Here is a 6,942-nt window from a genome sequence, read left to right on the forward strand (position 1 = left end):
ATGCACCACCACACCTGCCGAAGATATAACTTTTTGTAGGTCAACTAATAGAGATCTTTTTTACTAAGAATCATAAGGAATAAAATCTTTTACACCTGTGAAAGCAAAGACAGTTTTTAAAATGGGCCTTTTCTTTTCTTTTTTTTTCTTGGTACCCAGAATTGAACTGAGGACCTTGTGTTTGCCATGCAGGCACTGTGCCACTGAGCTATAGCACCAGCTAGGCTAACAGTGTACCTGAATGGAATATCCAGCTCTACAGGCTACTAACTGTTGCTTTGGTAATCATAGTTGGAGAGTCACAGCTGATGGCCAAAACTACTGTTTTGATAGCCACATGTAACTGTTTCCTCTAATGGGACATGTCGGTGTATAGTCCATTTCTGTCTGGGGTGACAGGTCCTATGAACAAGGTGCTCATGGATGAAAAGAAAAACAAGAGAAGCAAAGTTATGGGATCAGGGGGCTTCAGCCTCTTGGACTGATGCCTTGATTACCATTTTCCATAGTAACCTTTTATTGAGAAAGAACAAAAGTAGCAACAGGGCAAATGGGAGGAATAATTAACAGAATTAGCAAGGACAATACAACTTAATTATCACAGGAATGAGACTTGACTTTGCTAGCCATCATGTTATCATTCCTTTGGGCATTTCCACAGGGACAAAGGTCCTGCTATCATTTCCTTTTACACTAATGTTTTTGCTAGACTTCCTCCAGAATCAAACAATCATATGGCTTGGTCAGGCCCGAAGTCTCAAATAGGTAATACATTGAAAAATAAACTAAAGAATGTCTTTCTCTACAGGGACAGACTGTTAAAGGTAATTTTAACTATTTCCAGGGGGTGAGCAGGTTAGGTTTGGCTGTAGAAAAAGATTATCTCTGAGAATAGTGGCCAGCCTGTAATATGTTCTGGAGAAATCCTATGAGAGAAGTAGTCTTCCAGGGACTGGGGCTGTACCTATTCTTTAATACTTGTTTCTGTTTAAAACTGTCATTAAATTCATAAGGTTTCCTAGGGTTGTTTTCATTTTATCAGTGAACTTATCTGTGCTATAAAAACCAATTAGTCTCATCCCTGAGGGTGTGAAGAAGTAAGAAGAGTGCATCTCCACTTCTGCCTAAGGACTGAAAGCCTGATAAACTTGGACTAAAATTTGTACATATGTTTTTTGAGAGCCGTAGGATTAAATCTAGAATATGACCCAGAGATAAGGTAAGACATTTTGTTTTAATTTTTAAGAAGTTTAAAATCTGAGCCAGGTGTGGTGGTGCATGCCTGTAATCCCAGCACTCGGGAGGCTGAGGCAGGAGGATTATTGCGAGTTCAAGGCCAACCTGGGCTACAAAGTGAGTTCAAAACTAGCCTGAACTGCATAGTGAGACCTTGTCTCAAAAAGACAAAAAAAAAAAAAATCAAACACCCCAGTGTTTAGGGATGAGCTGATTTTTATTATTAGGATCATTTCTAACCACTATTGGGAAATAACAAGGCCCAAGAACATCTCCTTGCATAGTTGCCTTTTTAACAGCCTGTTGGCATTTAGACATACAAGGTCCAGAATGTTTTATCTTTAAACAGTCTGGAGGGCCAGGCATGGTAGTACACACCTGTAAAATGCACTTGGAAGACTGAGGCACAAGGATCAACTCAAGTTTAAGGCCAGCCAGCCTGGGCTACAGAGAAAGACTGTCTCAAAAAAAAGAAAAGAAAAGAAAAAAGAAAGAAAAGAAAATTAAATAAACAGTCTGGAGGCACTGGCTGAGGAGTTTCTTTAAAATTCTCACCTGGCTCTGGGTCTCCCTCAGAAGCCAGAGGCACAGTGGGTGCTTTTCCTTTTTCTTTATATTTCTCTCCCTTATCCTGTTCTAAAACCAACTTCTAGGTACTTAACAGACCTAAAACAGATTTTACCAAGGTCCAAGCTGAGAAGGTCTCAGGAGAAACAGTTCCTCCTCTGCCATGAGCTCTCTTTAAATTTTTTCCCAACCTATCCCAATTTTTAATATCCAAGGTTCCCACCTATGAAAACTATGGATTATATTTAATAATTTCTTGTAATATTCTTGTCAATTTGAGGGTGCTGACTCGAGCTCCTGCCTGCTTCATTTTTTTTTTTTTTGGTACCAGAAATCTAACTCAGGACCTTATGCTTGCCAGGCAGGTGCTTGTGCCGTTGAGCTATATCCCCGGCCCTTGCCCGCTTCAACAACATATGTGACAATGCAATATCTTTGTTCTTCTACTGACAAATTCTGCCACGTTATCTCAGCTAACTGAAAACTTCCCATGGTGCCTAGTGCTTTACCTTCCACTTTCACTTGGGTGTCCCCAGATTCATCCAGTGGAGTCTTCTTGCTGTCTCGAGTCTTCTGTCTCCCACTCAGGGGGATCTGCCCTCTCAGGCCTCAATTTAGGTGGTCCCTGTTCAGGCACCAAATAACAGGGACCTGGTCAAGATCCATCCCCAGCAGCCTGTGTGAGGGATACAGTGAAGGATAAAGAAAAAAACAGTTGCCTAGCAAGCACACGTTTGTGAGTTCGATTCCCAGTACCAGAGAAAAACCAAAAACCAAAAACCAAAAAAAAAAAAAAAAAAGAAAAACAGAAACAAATTTAGTAATGCATAAAAAGGGGGCTGAGAGGTCAATATGACACCCCAGCCTAGTAACTATTTATTGGATGTACACAATAATCAGAGGGATTATCAGATGACTCAGAGGGTGGTGGTGATTTGTGGGGGGTACCGGGAATTGAACTCAGGACCTCGAGCTTGCCAGGCAGGCACTGCTTGGCTGAGGTATATCACGGCCCAGTGATGATAATTGTAAACTAATGAGGATCTTGCCCTGGAGCATCTTTAGTCTTAGTAGTCTTAGTCTTAGTCTTAGTAGGTGGGAGAGGATTGCCCACCCCTAATTGGTTTCACTCTCAAAAGGGTGAAACCAATAGTCCCAAGCATCTGTTCCTCCCTTAGGGAAGTATGTAAAACTAGCCACTGTGAATCTGTGGTCCCCAACAATGTACAACCCAAAATGTAGTGTTCTGTATGGATCACAAGAACAACATTCCTTAATTCTTTCTGCTGTTTGCCACAACTGTTATTTAGAAAACCAGATATTTCTTGCATGAAAACATTATGACTCTTTCCTCCTAGTTTAAATAAACTCAAAGGTAATTAGATTTCTAAAGCAACTTTCTGTTTGCCCGATATCTTCTTTAGCAATATTTTTTTTTACCCTCTGACTCAAAAAGTAAATAAAGGTATATTTTATCACTGTTTTAAAAATGTGACACAAGTCAACTGTGTGACAAGAATAAAATAAAAATTTTAAAATCATAGATTCAAACATGTATGGGAGAGCCAGGCATGGTGGCACATGCCTGTAATCCCAGCTCTTGGGAAGCTGAAGCAGGAGGATCGTTCTGAGCTCGAAACCAGCCTGGGCTACAGTGAGCTCAAGTCCAGCCTGAACTGCATAGGGAGACCCTGTCTCAGAAAAAAACATGTATGGGATACATTCAGTGCTTTTAGGCAAGCTGAACTCCTGCTTTGCCCCAACTGCAAATACAGTGGAACAAATTAAATAACAGAAGAGACAAAAGGGAATACAATGGAGTGAGTTAGCACTTTAAGGCCCAGGTCAACATCCGAACCCACAGAGACAAGTCGTCTACTCTGCCTCTTTCCTGTGCTTCATGGTGCCGGGGGCGGGGAGCCCAGGGCCTCCTGCAGACACGCAGCACTTTCCCGTGGGGCTGCATCCCTGCCTCACTCTTCTGTGGACGATGGAAAGCCTCTGATGACAAACGCTCCTCTCTGCTGCTTCTCTTTTATTTATTTATTTATTTATTTATCTATTTATTTATTTACTTATTGGCTTTTATTGAATAGGAAAAGCCCCATTCACAGAGCTTATAACCTAGATTAAAAATGTTTTAATTCATACACACACATAGTACATGTAGTATGTTAAAATGTTAGGAAGGACACAAAGGCTTATGGAATTAATCTTTAGCTTATTTAATCCCTCTTAAATTTGTCTAGTTTACTTCACAATTCAGCTTATTTGCTTCCAGTTGAACCGCTTTACCTCTGAAAGTGCTTTGGGTTTTTTTGCTGTTTTTGTTGTTGTTTTCTGAAACTCACTCTGCCGTTTATGCTGCCCTGGAGCTCACTATGTAGCCCAGGCTGGCTGGCCTTGAACTCATAGCAATCCTCCTTCCTCAGCCTCCTGAGTGCTAGGATTATAGGCATGCACCACCATGTCTGGCTCTTTTTAGCTTCTTCAATTAGTTACTTAATTCACTTAGTCTCCATCTTTCTTAATTTCTTAATGAATGTATTTGAAGGTGTAGAATTTTCTTGTTTTTTTTTGTTGTTGTTGTTTGGTTGGTTGGTTTGTTGTTTGTTTTGGGGGGGGGGTTTGTCTTTTTGAGACAGGGTCTCACCATGCAGTTCAGGCTGGCTTTGAGCTCACTTTGTAGCCCAGCCTGGTCTCGATCTCATAATGATCCTCCTGCTTCAGCCTCCCCAGTGCTGGGATTACAGGCATGCGCCACCACACCCATAATATACTTTGTCTTTTACGTTGTAGCTCAGCGGCACAGTGCCTGCCTGGCAAGTGCAAGGTCTTGAGTTTGATTCCCAGTACCAAAACAAACAAACAAAACAAATCATTTTATCATGTCATATCTTAAAGTTTGATAATGTTCCAGGGGAGGGTGCCTTCCAGCGGCTCAGAGAAAAGGTTGCAGAGCGCACCAAAGAAAGTGTGCTGTTGTATCATCCTTTAAGGACTTTAGCACAACTCCTTGTCCAATATTTGAAATTATTTTCTCCAGGAAAGCCAACAAATATTTACATTTACAGTGTATGTGTAACTAAAAAAAATACGTCCCTCAAATTGACAATGATCACATCCATCATAGGGAATTTGTACCTGTACATAATATACTTTGTCTTTTATGTGTTCGTTAATTATTTTTTTGTTGTTGTTTGTTTGTTTGTTTGTTTTCTTCCAGTACCGGGAATTGAACTCAGGACGTTGCACTTGCCAGGCAGGCGCTGTGCCGCTGAGCTAAATCCCCAGCCCCTACGTGTTTGTTAATTCTTATGACAAAGGACCAGTAAACATTTGAAAGAATGCACAAGCCTACTACAATTAGTAGTAATAAGTAAAGTTTAAAACAGTAAGGCATTGCAGCTGGGGATATAGCTCAGCAGTAGAAACTCTGCCTGGCAAGAACAAATCTAAGTTGGATTGCTGGTACCACCACCCGCCGCCCCGCTAAAAAAAAAAAAAAAAAAAAAATTATTTTTTACCCCCAGATTCAGCAAAAATTATAAAACATGATCATATGCAGTTCTGGAAAGGTGAGGAAAAAACCACTTTATACAACACTGATGGGAAACGTAAATTGGTAGTACTTTTGGCTCAGCCTTCCACGTCCAGAAGTCTTACAGAAATTTTTGTTTGTTTGTTTTTGTGGTGCCCCGGGATGGAACCACAGGGCCCCAGGCTTGCTAGGCGCACGTTATACAGAGCACCACCGCTCATCCTCTGAAAGTCTTGCACATGTGCACAAAGCTGCTCACTGAAGCTGTGTGTGTGTGTGTGTGTAAAAAAGAACTATTTTTTATTTTTTTACTTTCTGGTTGTTTTGAGACAGTCTACTTCTGCAAGACAGCCTGGCCTTAAACTACTAACCCAGGCTAGTTCCAATTCGCTCTCCTGCCTCAGCCTCCCCAGTAGATGGGATCATAGGCGTGCACCACCATGCCCGGCTCTGGTCTTGTTGTAATAATTGCAAAATGAATTTTTTCTTATGGTAACTTTTAACTAAGGAAAAGAAGAAAGAGGAAAACAGTTTGGAAAGACATTAAACTGTTCGTTGTGTTTACCTTGGACAAAGGAGCAGGAAGGGTGAGGGTAAGCAAGTCCTACTCTTCACTCTATAAGCTTTAAACCAAAAGAAAACGGGCAAGTAGTATGCAATTCCTTGTGACATTAAAAATTTTAGTATGAACGTATACAAAAATACTCAGATGAAATGGGCCCCGATTAAATCTGCCCTGGCGATTTTTCAATCACAATAAAAAATAAAATAGGGTGACTTACTGGTATTTTACCTGGTACTTTTCCAGTTCTCTTACAACATAATTAGGAAGTACATCAGAAGAACTCCTCCCTCCTTTATGGAATACTACTACCTTAAATTATACCTTCCAGACTGAGTTCAGGGCGTAATTGGCCTAAGAATTTCAGCAGAGGACACAAAACTGGCAGGATATCACCTGGAAAGGTGAGGAAACACCACTTTATACAACACTCTTGGGAAATGTAAATTGGTAGTACTTTTGGCTCAACCTTCCACTTCCAGAAATCCTACAGAAATTTCTGTTTGTTTTTGTGGTGCCCCGGGATGGAACCACAGGGCCCGGGCTTTTTTATTTCGTGGTAAGTGAGAGACTTTAAAAACGTCGCGTATAAGCACACAAATACAAAACGCCGCGTTCCGTCCCGGCGGCGCGCACTCGAGCGGGACGGGAGACCCGACCACCGCGGACGCGCGCAGCAGGGTGGGAAGACGCTCGGCTACCGAGAGGGCCGAGCCCGCGGAACCGAAGCTCGGCGGCGACGCGGGCCCGGCGCGCGGGGCCACAGCGCAGCTCGTCCGAGAGCTGCACGAGCTGCGCCTCCATCTTGTCCCCGGTCCGCTCCAGGCGGGCGGAGCGGTGCTACTTTGAAGCCACGCGGTGAAAGCGGGGAGGCGGTGTGGGCGTGGGAGCAGCAAGCGCCAGGGCCGGCGCGAGGCTAAACGGCCGCGGGGCGGGCCGCTACGGGTGGCACCGGGGCGCGGGTCCGTCCCGGCGCCGGAAGGACAAAGGACACGTAGGGGACGAGGGCCGCCGAGCCAGCGCGAGGCGACTTCCG

General features: G+C 43.0%; 1 protein-coding gene across 1 annotated transcript in view; it reads left to right on the forward strand.

Annotated features, from left to right (window-relative positions):
- Positions 1-6,842: 6,842 nt before the first annotated feature.
- LOC102016346 (cytochrome c oxidase protein 20 homolog) overlaps positions 6,843-6,942 on the forward strand; it is a gene marked incomplete in the record, with an annotated part of 8,414 nt that continues 8,314 nt past the window's right edge. Inside the window, 1 exon segment of the mRNA XM_013520397.1 lies at positions 6,843-6,942.

This window comes from Chinchilla lanigera, unplaced genomic scaffold (assembly GCF_000276665.1).
Source record: "Chinchilla lanigera isolate Chin_1 unplaced genomic scaffold, ChiLan1.0 scaffold00005, whole genome shotgun sequence".
In the NCBI taxonomy this organism is placed as follows: Eukaryota; Metazoa; Chordata; class Mammalia; order Rodentia; family Chinchillidae; genus Chinchilla; species Chinchilla lanigera.